Source organism: Phocoena phocoena, chromosome 8 (assembly GCF_963924675.1).
Source record: "Phocoena phocoena chromosome 8, mPhoPho1.1, whole genome shotgun sequence".
Classification (NCBI taxonomy): domain Eukaryota; kingdom Metazoa; phylum Chordata; class Mammalia; order Artiodactyla; family Phocoenidae; genus Phocoena; species Phocoena phocoena.
In genome coordinates this window covers 72225684-72242128 of record NC_089226.1, presented here as the reverse complement: position 1 = coordinate 72242128, position 16445 = coordinate 72225684, and positions in this window count along the sequence as shown.

Genomic DNA, 16445 nt, shown 5'->3' with positions numbered 1-16445 from the left:
TCAAATCTATGTGCCAGGCATTATTCTAAATACTTTATAAGTATGAACTCATTTAATCCTTATAACAGTCCTCTGGCACAGGCATGTTACTATCTTCATTTTACAGATGGGAAAACCAAGTCATGGAAAATGTAAGTAACTTGCCTTGAGTCACACAGCTGAGTAAATGGCAAGACTGTGTATGGCTCAGCAGTCCAGCTTTTAACTCCTGTGCTCTGAATGTACACATGTATAGACCTTTGTACTCTACAGTAAAGAATATTTGGGGGACTTCTCTGGTGGTGCAGTGGTTAAGAATCCGCCTGCCAACCCGGGTCACGGGTTCGAGCCCTGGTCCTGGAAGATCCCACATGCTGCGGAGCAACTAAGCCCATGTGCCGCAACTACTGAGCCTCCGCTCTAGAGCCCGTGAGCCACAACTACTGAGCCCACGTGCCACAACTACTGAAGCCCGCATGCCTAGACCCCGTGCTCTGCAACAAGAGAAGCCACCGTAGTGAGAAGCCCACACACCGCAATGAAGAGTAGCCCCTGCTCACCACAACTAGAGAAAGCCTGTGCACGGCAACGAAGACCCAATGCAGCCAAAGATAAATTTAAAAAAGCAGAATATTTAGGCTCTCCATATTTCGTTCTTATCTTCTTCCTGGACTTAACAGAAGACTAGACTTCAAAGCTCTCTTGTTGTAAGGAAGAGCAATGTGATTAGTTATAGCCAATGAAATGAGAACAGCAATGACAAGTATCAATTCTGGGCCAAAGCATTTAAGAGCTGACAAACCACTATGACACTCTTCCTTCTCTTTGTGTGACAGCCATAGCTTGAGGTGGCAGAGCCACAGGATGAAGTTGCTCAAATCCCTGAGTAACCACACAGAGAACCATGCAGAGGAGCTTCCCTGGAGTCACCCAATACATGTTGGATTTAGAGTGAGAGAGACGTAAGCTTTTATTGTGTTAACATAATAAAGGGATTCATTACTGTAGGATTGCTTACTCTGTCCTGATTATGACATACCCCCCAAATGAAGAATTCACATTCTCTTCAAATTTAATATAACATCCATAACAGTAGATAATGTGATGAGCCACAGACATCCTAATACATTTCCATAAGTAGAAATCATACACATTTTTTGACTCAGGAGCAGTAAAGAAAAGAATTTAGAATGGAGGAAAACCAGAAGAACATAACCACATGGAAACTGAAAAAATTTTTTTCTAGGAAAAGACTCAAAACTAAACCCAGAAAGAGGCAGAAAACCTTAAAAGACTAATATTCACATTGAAAAGGTAATAAAAGAACTACGCCATCTCTACCTCAAGGCAACAGAAAATGGTGGGAAATTTCTGAATTATTTCTACAGAGATAGCAAAACTGGATAAGAACAGTCACACACACACAAAAGGAAACTATAGGCCAATCTTATTAATATGGATGCAAAAGTTCTAAACAAAATACCAGCAAATAAAATTCAGCACCATATTAAAAGATATATAAAAATATATATTTAAAAAACCCATCATGATCAAGGTGAGTTTATCTCATGGATGCAAGGATAATTTAACATTAGGAAATATTTTCATGTAATTCATTACATTAATGGACCAAAAAAAGAAGAGCTGTGATCATTTCAGTAAATGCCAACAATTCACTCGATAAAATTTTACATCTGTTTCTAAGAAAAAGCCCTTTATAGTCTGAAATAAAAGAAAATTTCATTAACGTAATACCTATAGCAGATACGATTCTTAATTGAAACATTAGAAACATTCCCATTAAAGTCTGGAACAAAACAGGATGTTATTATTGAAAATTGTTCTGACAGCCCTACTAATAGAATGGGATGAAAAACAAATAGGTATAAGGTTTAAATATTAAAAAGAAAGGCTCAAAATGTTATCTTTTCATAATTTCTCTTGTTTTTATCAGTCTTTTTCTTGTCAAGTAGCACACAGAAGCAGAAAACTGAATCTTATTGAATTATTAAAAAGCAAATAATCCTGTTTCCATCACCCAGCTCAAGAAGTAGAACTTTTGTCAGTCGACCAGTTGCCCCTCTATATTCCCTCCAAACCACTGTACTGACTTTTATGACGATCACGTACTTAAAAAGTGCTATAATTTTTTTCAGGTTCCCTTTCAGTGGATATGATTATATACCTAAGAAGTCAAGAGACTCACCTGACTGACCTATTAGAACTAATGAGGTCAGCGGGATGGACTTTGCTCCTACAATTACCTTCTCAGTTTCCTTAGTCATCCATTTCTTCTGCCCTGTTGGATCATTCTTTCTCTAGTATCTCCTGTTTAAAAAACAAAAAAATCCCTCCCTTTACCTCACATTCCCCTCCAGCTGCTACCACATTTTTATGCTCCCCTCTACAACAAAACTCCTGAAAGAGCTGACATTATTTCTGTGGCCTAATATCACCTCTGCACATGTAAACTGGATTCCCTCTGCCCCACACCACTGACATTACTCTTGTCAAGGATCGCAATGACTTCCCTGTTGCTGAATCCAGTGGTGACACTTCTATCCTCAACTTGGAGTAGCATTAAAGGCAATTGAAGGTCTTTTTAAACAAAATTTTTATTGGAGTATAGTTGATTTACAGTGTTGTGTTAGTTTCGGGTGTACAGCAAAGTGAATCAGTTAGACATATATCCGCTTTTTTTTTTTTTTTCAAAGGAGTGACCCAGAACTTGCACCATATGCTTTCTTTTTACTTTTTAAAAAATATATATATATATATATATATATATATATTTTTTTTTTTTTTATTTGAGGCTGTGTTGTGTCTTCGTTTCTGTGCGTGGGCTTTCTCTAGTTGCAGCGAGCAGGGGCTACTCTTCGTTGCGGTGCATGGGCTTCTCATTGCGGTGGCTTCTCTTGTTGCAGAGCATGGGCTCTAGGCACGTGGGCTTCAGTAATTGTGGCACGTGGGCTCAGTAGTTGTGGCGCACGGGCTTAGTTGCTCTGCAGCATGTGGGATCTTCCCAGACCAGGGCTTGAACCTGTGTCCCCTGCATTGGCAGGCGGATTCTTAACCACTGCGCCACCAGGGAGGCCCCACTCTTTTTTTTTTTTAGATTCTTTTCCCATATGAAGTTCTCTTCTTTTTAAAATAATTTTAATTTTGATTGAAGTAGAGTTGATTTACAATGTTGTTTTAGTTTCCAATGTACAGTAAAGTGATTCAGTTATATTCTTTTTTTTTTAATTTATTTTTTGGCTGCTTTGGGTCTTGGTTGCTGCGCATGGGCTTTCTCTAGTTGTGGCGAGTGGGGGCTACTCTTCATTGCAGTGTGCAGGCTTCTCATTGTGGTGGCTTCTCGTTGCGGAGCACGGGCTCTAGGCATGCAGGCTTCAGTAGTTGCAGCACGTGGGCACAGTAGTTGTGGCTTGTGGGCTCTAGAGTGCAAGCTCAGTAGTTGTGGTGCATGGGCTTAGTTGCTCTGCAGCATTTGGGATCTTCCTGGACCAGGGCCTGCATTGGCAGGCGGATTCTTAACCACTATGCCACCAGGGAAGCCCCTCAGTTATATTCTTTTTCATATTCTTTTCCACTATGGTTTATTACCGGATACTGAATATAGGTCCCTGTGCTATACAGTAGGACCTTGTTGTTTATTTTATATATAGTAGTTTGTATCTGCTAATCCCAAACTCCTAATTTATCCCTCCACCTGCCCTTCCTCTTTGGTAGCCATAAGTTTGTTTTCTTTGTCTGTGAGTCTGTTTCTGTTTTGTAAATAAGTTCATTTGTATTGGGGAGTTCCCTGGCGGTCCAGTGGTTAGGACTTGGCACTTTCACTGTGGTGGTCTGGGTTCAATCCCTGGTTGGGGAACTAAGATCCTGCAAGCCATGCAGTACGGCCAAAAAAAAAAAAATGTTCATTTGTATCATATTTTAGATTCTACATATAAGTTATGTCATATGGTATTTGTCTTTCTCTTTCTGACTTACTTCACTTAGTATGATAATCTCTAGGTCCACCCATGTTGCTGCAGATGGCATTATTTCATTCTTTTTTATGGCTGAGTAGTATTCCATTGTATATACATACCACATCTTCAAAATAAAACCCTATACCCATTAAGCAGTTACTTCTCATTTTCCCCTGCCAGCTCCACCCACCCACCCAACACTCTGCCCTTGGCAACCACCACACTATTCTGTTTGTATGGATTTACCTATTCTGGATATTTCATATAAATTGAGTTATATAACATGTGACCTTTTGTGTCTGTTTTCTTTCACATAGCATAACATTTTCCAGGTTCATCCAAGCTGTAGGATGTATCAGTACTTCTTTCTTTTTTATGGCCGAATAGTATTCCATTGTATGTATCTACCAGCTTTTTTATCCATTCATCCATTTTTGGACAGTTGGATTGTTTCCATTTTTTTTTACTATTGTGATTATTGCTGCTGTGAACATTTGTATATAAGGACTTGTTTGAGTGCCTGCTTTCAATTCTTTTGGGCATATACCTATAAGGGGAATTGCTGGGTCATATGTCAATTCTCTGTTTCACTTTTTGAGGAACCACCAAACTGCTTTCCATAGCGGCTGAACCATTTTTCATTTCTACTAGCAATGTACAAGGGTTCAGATTTCCCCACATCCTCACCAACACTTGTCATTTTCCCAAGTTCACTTTTGAATATGTTAAGATGACAGTGTGTCATGGAAGTGGAGATATAAAATAAGTTATTGGATATAAAGGTCTGGAGTTTAGAAGGGAGATTTGGGCTTGAAATATACATTTTGATGTTGTTAGAATATCAAGGATGGTTAAAGACATGAGAGGGGATGACACTGACAAGGAAAAGGGTATGGACTGAGAGGAGAAGTGGGCCTAGATCCTTGCGTAGAGGAACCCTGAATATCTGGAGGAAAGAAAGGAGGAGCTGGCAAAGAAGATAGAAGGATCAATTTAAAGGTACCATCAAGCCAGCTTAGCACGTGAGAAACTGGAGATTAGGCTGCATCACCTGTCAAACATGTTCTGCTGAAGATCCAGGCAGTGTAGTGAGGTTTTTTGTTTTGTTTTGTTTGTTTTTTTACCATCCATGGAGTCAGTACTTCTAATATCTGAAAAGCCACATCTCAAGGTCAGAAAACTTTTGCCATAGATTCTACGGATCAAGATGATAGGAGTAACATAAGGAGATACACAGTATCCCATCTGGGTACCACCCAAAGCTTCTCATTTTGGTACAAAGATGTTCATGTCCTAATTTCTGGAACCTGTGACTGTTATTTTACATGGCAAAAGGGACTTTGCTGATGTAATTAAATTAAGGACTTGGAGATGGGGAGATTTTCCTGGATTATCAGGGTAACCACAAAGTATTCACAAAAGTCACATGTGATAGAGGAAGGCAGGAGAGCCAGAGAGATTCAAAGATGCTACACTGCTTGCTTTGAAGATGGCTGAAGGGGTCATGAGCCAAGGAATGCAGGTGACCTCTAGAAGCTAGGAAAGACAAGAGAACAGATTCAATCCTGGAGCCTCCAAAAGGAACATAGCCTAGCTGACACCTTGATTTTATTTTTGTTTTTTTTATTCTGCTAAGATATAAAAATAACCTTATTTGTTCTTTCAAAACATATATATTATCTTTAGCTTGTATTGTTTTCTAACTTATTAGCCTTGTCCCTCTACTTACATAATAATAAGCTCTTCAGGCAAGAAAAATTATTAATTCTCCTCATTTCCTTCACAGTACCTAGCAACACACTGGGCAGATGCCAGACACTCAGTAAAATTTATACAAGATGTGTAACATGTAGAAACTCAACTGTTCTTTACAATCCTTCCTCCCTCAGCAAAAGGTGTTTCAAAATTGTGAAAACACAATAGCTAAAAATGGAATTTTGTGGATATCTAAAAAACAAGAGATGCAAATATTTTTATAATCCTTTTTGCCAGCAAAAAGTAGTGGAGGGAAGTATGAATTTACTAACTCAAAACACAGAGAAGGAGACATGGATAAAGGATAAGAAAGCACTCATGTTCACTGTAACACTACTTTGACATAAGCCGAAATGCAAAAGAAGGATATAAAGATTACAAGTGAAAAACTGAAAAAATGCTCAAGACTACAACACATGCTTCAAGTAAAAGTGATTGTGGTTATGAATAATTTGAAGAGCTTGATTTTTTTAAAGAGGAAAAAAAGCTTTTTTCACAAATGCAAAACACTTCAATGTTTGTTTCAGAGAAATTTCACATTATAATTGAAGTTGAAAGTCCCAGAGTGTTTCAAACTAGTATGATATAATCAGGAAGTTTTATGTTAAAAACAAAGCCAAATGGACTATAAAAAGTAAAACCACACAACACTCATTTTGTTCTTGGTTAGTAAAAGTAGTATTTTATCTGATTCTTAACAATGTTACCAGTCCTTCACTTGAACACAAACTAAATTGGCCTATGCAAGTAAGTTAACAACATTTCTTTTTTTTTTTTTTGCGGTACGCGGGCCTCTCACTGCTGTGGCCTCTCCCGTTGCGGAGCACAGGCTCCGGATGCGCAGGCTCAGCGGCCATGGCTCACGGGCACAGCCACTCCGCGGCATGTGGGATCTTCCTGGACCAGGGCACGAACCCGTGTCCCCTGCATCGGCAGGCGAACTCTCAACCACTGCGCCACCAGGGAAGCCCAGTTGACAACATTTCTTATTCTTGACTTACTTCAAACATTTCAGGCAAATTGAAAACAAAGTGTGAATATGTAAAATTGCATTTCATCTGAATTAGTTGGAGAATCTAAATTGACTGCTTATATTGTTAACTTTATTAATGACTCCTTAATTAGCAAGGCTTTAAGTACCTGTAGTTTGAGGATTAACAGATATTAAAAATAAGTGTGAAGTAACCCCATTTACAATATCAGGAGATGATAATGATTTTGTAGAGAGAAACAAGGTCTAATAAAAATAATCTAGATTCCTAATACCACTTACTGACAATCACAGCTTTATATCATGCTAAAATTACATACGTATCTCCTCATTAGCAACTAATCTCACTCTTCTTGCCAAACCAATTATGAGAAATTTTCGAACTGAAAGGAATTAATAGGACACTTGGACCTCTCTCAGTCTTCTCATGACTCAAGTAATTAGTATGCACTTGAATATAAAATCCAAATTGACACCTTGATTTTAGATCAGTGAAATCCATTTTGGATTTCTGACCTCCAGAACTGTAAGATAATAAAGTTGTATTGTTTTAAACCACTAAATTTATGGCAATTTGCTACAGCAACAATGGAAAATGAATACATTCACTAAGACTGCTTCTTCAAGTGTCTTGATTAATTTACCTCTTTCTAAACTTCCATGGAAATGTCATTTTTTCACTCAGTGGTATCGGTTTGGCATTAAGAAGTAATGAAATGCTTCTAATTAGGCAAATATATATATTTCTCCACTGGTAGTTCTTTCTCTGTGCCTTGTCAGAGTATGTGAATTTAATTTAAATTGTATCATTGAGTCCAGTGAAAATTCTTAATTGGTGGAATTCCAGGCACCATGCTGGAGAGGTTTTGGGAAGGGTCAGGGTCATCTTAGAATTCTGTCAGAGAAGTGGGAAAGCACACCCAGATGCCTGGAGTCTCTCCAGGGTTGTGGGAGTTGAGTATACTCAGAGAGGCTCAGAAAAGATTCCTGCTTTGCTCAGTCCTTCAAGGTGACCTTAGATGGATTCATTTATATCAACTACTCAAGCGTCTCCACCTCAGGGCCAGTGCCCAACCTATTCTGATTTCCTTGGCGATGGATTCACTGAATTACTTGGCCCAATCTCTCTTCTTTAACAGAGGTGGTTCAAGCCCTCTCATAGACCCAACTTTAGGAAAGCCATCTTTCACCCCAGCTTGGTTCTGAAAGGTCTCTCTACCTGGCCAGTGATTTTCATGGTATTGTAGTAAGAACACCAGATTTAAAGTCAGAATGCTTTTGCTTGATTCTTGATTCTGTTTACTAGTCTGTGCCAGAAAAGGGTCATAGAGCCTCCCTGAGCCTGAGTTTCCTTATCTGTAAAATGAGGATAATATTTACCTCATAGAATTATTATGCAGATAAAAAGAAAAATGCATTTGAAAGCAGTAGATGGCCTGCATTTTATTTATTTATAAATGTATTTATTTTATTTTTGGCTGTGTTGGGTCTTTGTTTGCAGCGAGTGGGCTTTTCATTGCAGTGGCGTCTTTTGTTGCGGAACATGGGCTGTAGGTGCGCAGGCTTCAGTAGTTGTGGCTCGCAGGCTCTAGAGCGCAGGCCCAGTAGTTGTAGCACATGGGCTTAGTTGCTCCGTGGCATGTGGGATCATCCCGGACCAGGGCTTGAACCCATGTCCCCTGCATTGGCAGGTGGCTTCTTAACCACTACGCCACCAGGGAAGCCCCTGCATTTAAAAATATATCCATATTCAGCAGTGAAAGGGAACACATTACTTACAGACATGCAACAGGATGGATGATGTTCAAAAGCATCATGTTGAGTGCCAGGAGCCAAGAACCACACACCATATGATTCCATTTATATGACATTCCTGAAAAGGAAAAACTGGAGGGACATAACATCAGTGGTTGCCAAGGGTTGGATGTTGGGGGAGAGAATTGAAACAAGGGAGCTTTATTGAGACGATGGAAATGTTCTATATTCTGATTGCTTGATGGTTACACAACTGTATATGTTTGTCAAAACTCACAGGAATGTACATCTCAAAAGGGTGAATTTTACTGTGAGTAAATTATACATCAACAAAGTTGACTTTTAAGAACTCGAAGCAAAAAATGTTCTACAATATAATGTGTTACATGTATAGTCTTTTAGGACAGGATCTTATGGACTGAGCACTCAATCAATAAATACGCTAGTCCAGATTTTTGGCTTCAGTGCCATGTTGTTCACATATGATTTTCTGTTAATATAGCACGCTCATCCATTTGCAGCTTTAAAGTTTCTTTCATTGGAAAGGTACTGAGCATTTCCCTTCTAAAAACGTCCAGTATTGCTTTGCCTTAAGGAACAAGGGAGGTCATCAAGAGAATGATGAGGCAGGGCTGTACTATCAAATAACCTAGAAGCACAGAGATATCTGGGAAGTGGAGGGGGGATGAGGGGATTCCTGCTTTGGTCGCCAAACGGGAGAAGCAGTACAAGCCTACGAGATGTCGTATGTCAATAGCGGATGTTATCTTGTTTTGGAGGGAATTTCCAGCTCCGTCGTTTAATATTAGTCAGACTTCTGTAGTTAAGGACGGCCTAACATTAGCTTAATTAAAACACCAGTCAGATACACGTGAAGGCAAAGACGTGCGACTCTTGGCTCAGGCTGGCTGGGACCGTCAGCGCCCAGAGGAGGTCAGCTCCCTGGGCGCTCCCCCAACCCGGCAGGCGAACCCCTTTCTTATTGGCCACTGCCTGGCCGCCTCGGGCGCCCATTGGCCGGCCCCGACGCCTGCTTCTATAAGAGGCGGGCAGCGCGAGGCTGTGGGCTGACCCAGCTCACTGCTAGCGGCGCCCGAGGTGAGTGGGGTTGCCCCCTTCCCACCGGGACCAGGGACCACCGTCGCGGATTTGGGGGCACTGGGCTGGCTCGAGGAAGAGGCAGGGTCATCCTCCAGGAGGTAAATGCCCGTGGGGAGCTGGGCCTGGGAAATCAAAGTCGTACTCCTGTGATCACGCACTCTTCTCCTTTCCTCTTACTCTCTTTGGGGAGAAAAGACACTATTTTTGAGGGCCTCCCCTGTGCCAGAAACAGGCTCTTTACATGTCATCTGATTTCACCTCCCCAGCAAACCCTGTGAGGTAGATAGTTCTTGAATTTTACAGATGAGGAAACTGAGGTTCAGAGTTGAACCCAAGTCAGTGTGATTCCTCTATGCTAGCAGAAGCAGACACATTCTTCTTTCTCTTCTCCGTCAAATGGCAACATCTCATTTTTCCTTCTCCTCCTATAAAGGGAACCTTCCCTTAGACACCCTCAAAGAAAAGGGAGTCTCTGAGGCAAAGCCTTTCAACATCACATCTCCTCACCTCCACCCCAACATGGGACTAAGAGCTGGGGTGCAAGGTTACAACTGACAAAGAAGCATAGGACCTAGTAGTTCAGATCCTGTTAATAGTCCAGGTAAGTTTAACCTTGCCTCTGACCATTTCGTTTTCAGGAGTTTAAAATTAACTCCCCACTGATGCTCTACTCTAGTTGACTTGGGGGAAGAAGACTAGAGTCGAACTTCCTAGCCCAGTGAAAGTTTGTGCCTGTCAATTCTCAAAGAAGGATGGAATTCACTTATTTGGTTTAAAAGTAGAAGTGAGCACAGCTTAAATTAACTATAAATGGTTCTGTAAAGCTATAATCTGTGGCCTATGAATCTGATCACTGGAGTTCATTTGTACACGTATTATTATCATTAGATGATCTTCAGGCAGGGATGTATCTTCTATTTCCATTTTCTTTGCTGGTGCCATTATTTCCTGGAATAATGCTTTTCATGTTTTCTTTTATATTTCATCTTTACTTTCATCCTCTTTCCCTTCCCCCATTCAGAAAAGAAAATCAAGATTCTCTGGAGGATTCTCTCCTTACACACCAGTCTTTCCCAAAGCTTTTAGTTCTGTCTTCAAACAGCATCCATGCTTTCAAAATACTTTAATTCGATAGTGCTTTGTGCTTCCTAGATCATAGAAATTTAAATTACACTGTTACTGATTAAACTAAGGGGAGAAAAGAGTTAGTCAGTTGACCTCTACTATACTAAGGGGCTGTTGATCTTCTGACAGACTTCTTGGTATGTGTTCCTTATTTCCAATGGCAGGTCCTGCACACCAGTGCATCTTTAGTCAGGTCAGGAAACTCGATAGGAGAATGACTTCCGGCCTCTCACAGAAAAAGGGGAAGTACCAGTTGGCATTGGCCTATTAGAGTATTGCTTTAAAAGTAAAATATATACTTCTTCATGAGACATGGATCCAAACAAGTGTGACCCATTGGACACTCATAGCCTTTTATCTTACCAGGCTAGTACTGTGGGGTTTGCCCATGAAGGAGTAGGAGGGGGTAGGTAGCCAGAAGAGGGAAAGGAAAAAAAGTGATGGAAGAAATAATGAGGTTCTGAAAGGGGTTTGGGAGTAACGATAAAGACAGAATAAAGACGCTTAATAAGTTCTGTCTATCAGGCCAAGCTGTGGCCAAATTTTAGTAAAGGTCAAAGCCTTGTGCTCTTAAGCTTATTTTGGGGTGGGTGTGGGGGAGGGGTGAGAATTCTTTTCTTCTAGTTTCTAAGCAGAAGTTCTTTTTGAGAAACTTCATTCTTACATTGACTTAACAAGAGGGATAGGAATATTTCCAAATCTCAATGTAAAATGCCTTACTCATCATAAATATTCCGTTCATGTATCCTTCACCTTCCTTTGCCCCCACCCATTAGGGAAATGTTGGTGGCAAAACTAGATCCATTTTAGAACCAGGGGAAAAAGAATTATGAACCCCAAAAGGTTGGAGTTAGATTAGCCATGACTATTAGTACCTTCTTATAATGGTTCCTGCCAGGGGAGCTTAAGGGTCGGTTTTGAAATGTGAAAGAAAATCTTGATATAGTTTTATATGAAGAGCATTCTAAGCTCTGAGGGATCGTTGAAGGATGACCTATCAGGAGATCTGAAATTCTGTCTGGTAAATTCTGTTACCACCGACTGGCAAAAATCACTTTTCTTTCCTGTTCTCTGATCCTTGCTCCCAGTTGTTAAAGTTTGCTTACATTATGAAAATAGTGGTAGACCAGGAAATAGGTTATATTTGCAGAATCCTTCTACTCCAGCGGGTTATGGTGACAATATGAGGGAAAATGGGGACTCAGTAAATATAGGCTGATTCAGTAAATTGTACTTTGGAGTCTTCATCTGTTTGTTTGCAAAAGAATTGCTAAATTATTCACTTGAGATTTGGAACTTAATACACTTGTCGTTTCATAATAAATAAACTAATGAAACTGAAAATCACCTTAAGACAAAAGAATACTTAAATGTTAAGTCATAACACAACCTTTCCATGTGCTTGTTACTAGAAGAAATTACTATAAGAGATAGGTTTATAACTATCTTGTGAATGCTTAATTCCCAGGGTAAGAAAAATTTTTAGCCAGGAAAGTTTAGAATGTCCACTTTATTACATTTAACATTTTCTTTTTATGAAGATTGGGAAATTTGGGATGCACTTCCCATTATTAGAGCTAATATTTATTGAGTACTTAGTGTAGGTCAGCATCTGTTCTAAGGGTTTCAAATATTATACTCCTCCTCCTTATAGCCACGAAATTGGTGCTAATTAGCCTCCATCCTTAATTTTGCAAATAAGGAAATTAATGCACATAGAAATTATAGCTTGCCTACATGGATTTGTAGTTGGATTTATTACTAGCAATTTGCTTTATTATTTTACATCTCTCTTATTGTTGGCAACTGTATACTATAGGACAAAGTCACCCATACTGTGGAAGAAAAAGAAGTGCATGGTCATTGAGTGATGGTTAGACACGTAAGAAATGTTTCCAAAAGTTTTCATATCTCCAAAAGCATTTTAAGAAGGCATATCTGAGACCATCCCTGAATTTTTAGCCCCAGAGCCACCAATTCAGAATTTCCTGTGTATAATTAAGTTTACCTTAAGAAACAGTCAATTCCTTTGAAGCTGAAAACCTCTCTTAGGATGTCTTGCTTCCCATCCATAAATCTTTTCTGTTCAGAGACTTAGGGATGGGCCAGAAGTCATCTCCAATCATCTTCAGAATCTCATGGGATATTGGTCACGGGGTTGGAAAGTAGGTGGGATTTCGTGTGCTCCTCAGATATTATAGCCGGGATCTCAGGATACGGTTCTCTTCTCCTTATTTGGTCTTACTGGAAAGTCAGCCTCTCCTCCTCCCCTTCCCTCATAATAAATCTGTGAATTCCTTGGAGGCAAACAGTCTTCTTTGTTTTTTAATCTTTACTGCCCTAACACTGACTATGATATGTAAATGTGCTTGGGTTGAAATTTCATTTGTTTTACCATTAGTAATCATTTGAATCACAGAAAAATCCACATTATGATTAAGTTTAACTGGTCATTTGGTTTTAAAGCATTTGACATAGAGATTGTTTTAGTTGTAGAGAATAAATTGACACAATTAGAAATATCTAAGCAGTTTTGATTTTAAACTCAATGAATCAATAAGTATTTGTTAAATTTTGAATTATATATCTCAGTCTCTTCTTGGTGCCTGAAATAGCCTAGTTTCCTCTGTGGGGAAAACACCGGAATACCAAGTCACATTATGTGTTTTAAAATGTATAAGGGGGCTTCCCTGGTGGCGCAGTGGTTGAGAGTCCACCTGCTGATGCAGGGGACACGGGTTCGTGCCCCGGTCCGGGAAGATCCCGCATGCCACGGAGCGGCTAGGCCCGTGGGCCATGGCCGTTGAGCCTGCGCGTCCGGAGCCTGTGCTCTGCAACGGGAGAGGCCACAACAGTGAGAGGCCCACATACCGCAAAAAAAAAAAAAAAAAAATGTGTAAGGGAGTTTTTGGATGCCATGAGTTTCAGTTAACTGTTTGGTTACTTTGCTGTATTAGAAAAGTTAGGTAGTGTGCCCAAGGTCATACACTGACAAGTGTTAGACAGTGATTAGATATTTCCTTACACTGTTTTGCAGTGTAAATAAGTGGTTGAGAAATGCCAAAGTAGATATCTAGTTCATCTGAGAAGTCAGCTTTCAACTAGATCCCAGGAATTTTGTTCTATTTTCTGCCTTTCTGAACATTTTTAGGGTAATTCTTGTGAAATTAGATCCATATGTTAACATTAATATTTCCAAGGACACAGTTTTATTTTTTTATTTATTTTTTATTTTTTAATACATCTTTATTGGAGTATAATTGCTTCACAATTCTGTGTTATTTTCTGTTGTACAACAAAGTGAATCAGCCATATGCATACATATGTCCCCAAATCCCCTTCCTCTTAAGCCTCCCTCCCACTGTCCCTATCCCACCCCTCTAGGTCGTCGCAAAGCAGTGAGCTGATCTCCCTGTGCTATGCTGCTGCTTCCCACTAGCCATCTATTTTACGTTTGGTCGTGTATATATGTCAATGCCACTCTCTCACTCCGTCCCAGCTTACCCTTCCCCCACCCCCGAAGGACACAGTTTTAAATATGTGTTCTTACATTCTCTAGCTGTGTCACCATGGACAGGTTAGTTAGTTTCTCTGAGCTTCAGTTTTCTCATTTATAAAATGAATATAATTCCTATCCCCCTCCACCAAGATTTTATGAGAATTATATGGGATAATATTAGTGCATGATATATATAGACATTTGACAAATATCAGTTCCCTTACCCACCTCTTGGGTTGCTAAGAATGGATGGAATCTTGCTATCATAGAGTGGGAATTTCTTTCTTATCTCCATACTCTCTGAACTTATATGTAGAAGTCCTTCAACTTAGTATGTGCCTGATAAATATTTGTTAAACTAAATTCCAAAGCTATCAGAAAGACCGAATTCTGAAACAGAAAATTGTATTCCATTGGCAGATTAGTAGCAGACTATTGTTTATTACCATACAGTTGAAAATTACTGAGCCATATTTGGTACTTTATACCCTCTATCAAGCCAGATAGGGCTCTTGGGGATGCCTCTTATAAGGTACCCCAAATGTTATACAGTATGGGTTAAGAAAAAGGCTTTATGGCAGAAAGAGAAAACTCACAATAGTTCTCCGGTCAGAAGGACAGAAATTCATGAAGCTCCTCATTTTGATCATCCTATAGAAAAGCATTTCAAAGCCAGGAATTTAGCTTAATGGAAAACTACCTTGTCCTAACTTTTCTCATTTAGCCTTTGATCAGACTTGCCATGGTCCTGAGATGGGTATTTGGATGTGCATAGAAGATCAAGTCCAAACTCCTCTGCATTAACTGCAGAGCCTTTTGAGGGATCTGGCCCCACTTACCTTGCCTACATGATCCCTCATTGATCTGTGGTTGGTCACCTCCTCATCCTTTGTCTTTCACCTCCTCATGGACTCTTTCCTCTTTTTTCTTTAAGACCTAATTCGAACACATCTTCAGTGAAGCACCTCTGAACACGTACCAGAGTAATTAATCTAGCCACTGCCGTCGCCACCGCCTGTGTTCCTGTTACAGTGCTTATCCTTCATTCCCTTTCTATGAGACTTTTAGTTCCCGGAGGGTAGGGACCATGTCTGTAATCAATCTTTCCTTCATTTATTCATTCAGTGACATCTATCCAGTCCCTGTTACGTGCAGAGACTGTGTTAGGTACTCACAATGGTGCATAAAAGCATACGTGATCTCTGCCCCAACAGAGCACACAGGCTAGTTGAAGAGACAGACACAACCATATACAGAGCTACAGCTGCACCTGCGACTGTTGTTATGAATGGGAAGTATCTGGTGCCATAAGAACCAACACTAGAGGTTGACTTGGGGGGGTCAGGGAAGGCTTCCACGAGTAAGGGAAATTTGAACTGCGGGAGACTGGAACACAGTCTATCTGGCTTCAAGCCCTCGCCATCCTACTATACCTGCTCTACAGGCTTGGATCAACGCATGAGAGCAGGTGAAAGGCAGTGAGATCGGTTATGTCAATTTAAGTTGTTAAAGGTTAACTCCACTAGAACATGAAACTGGGCAATTAGGGAGAATTAATAACCCAAAGAAAACTAATAACCATAAATCTTCAATATGCTGTTTCCATTTATTAATCCAAATCTTACTTCTCAAGTGTCTATTTCTCAACTGAGAGTCACCAGTACAAAGTTACCATACCCTACATCTATCCCCCACAATATCCTCACCTCCCCCTATAAAGAAGATGTGATACATATGTATAATGGAATATTACCCAGCCATAAAGAGGAACAAAATGGGTCATTTGTAGAGATGTGGATGGACCTAGAGTCTGTCATATAGAGTGAAGTAAGTCAGAAAGAGAAAAACAAATATCATATATTAATGCATATATGTGGAATCTAGAAAAATGGTACAGATGAATCTATTTGCAGGGCAGGAATAGAAATGCAGACATAGAGAACGGATGTGTGGACATGGGGGGAAGGAGAGGGTGGGATGAATTGGGAGATTAGGTTTGACATAAATACAGTACCACGTGTAAAATAGATAGCTAGTGGGACCCTGCTGTATAGCACAGGGAGCTCAGCTCAGTGCTCTGGGATGACCTAGATGGGTGGGATGGGGGTGGGGAGGGAGGTCCAAGAGGGAGGGGATAGATGTATACATATAGCTGATTCACTTAACTGTACAGCAGAAACTAACAGAACATTGTAAAGCAATTATACTCCAATAAAAAAATAAATAAAAAATTAAAAAAAGAAAAAAAAATCCTCACTTCCCCCAA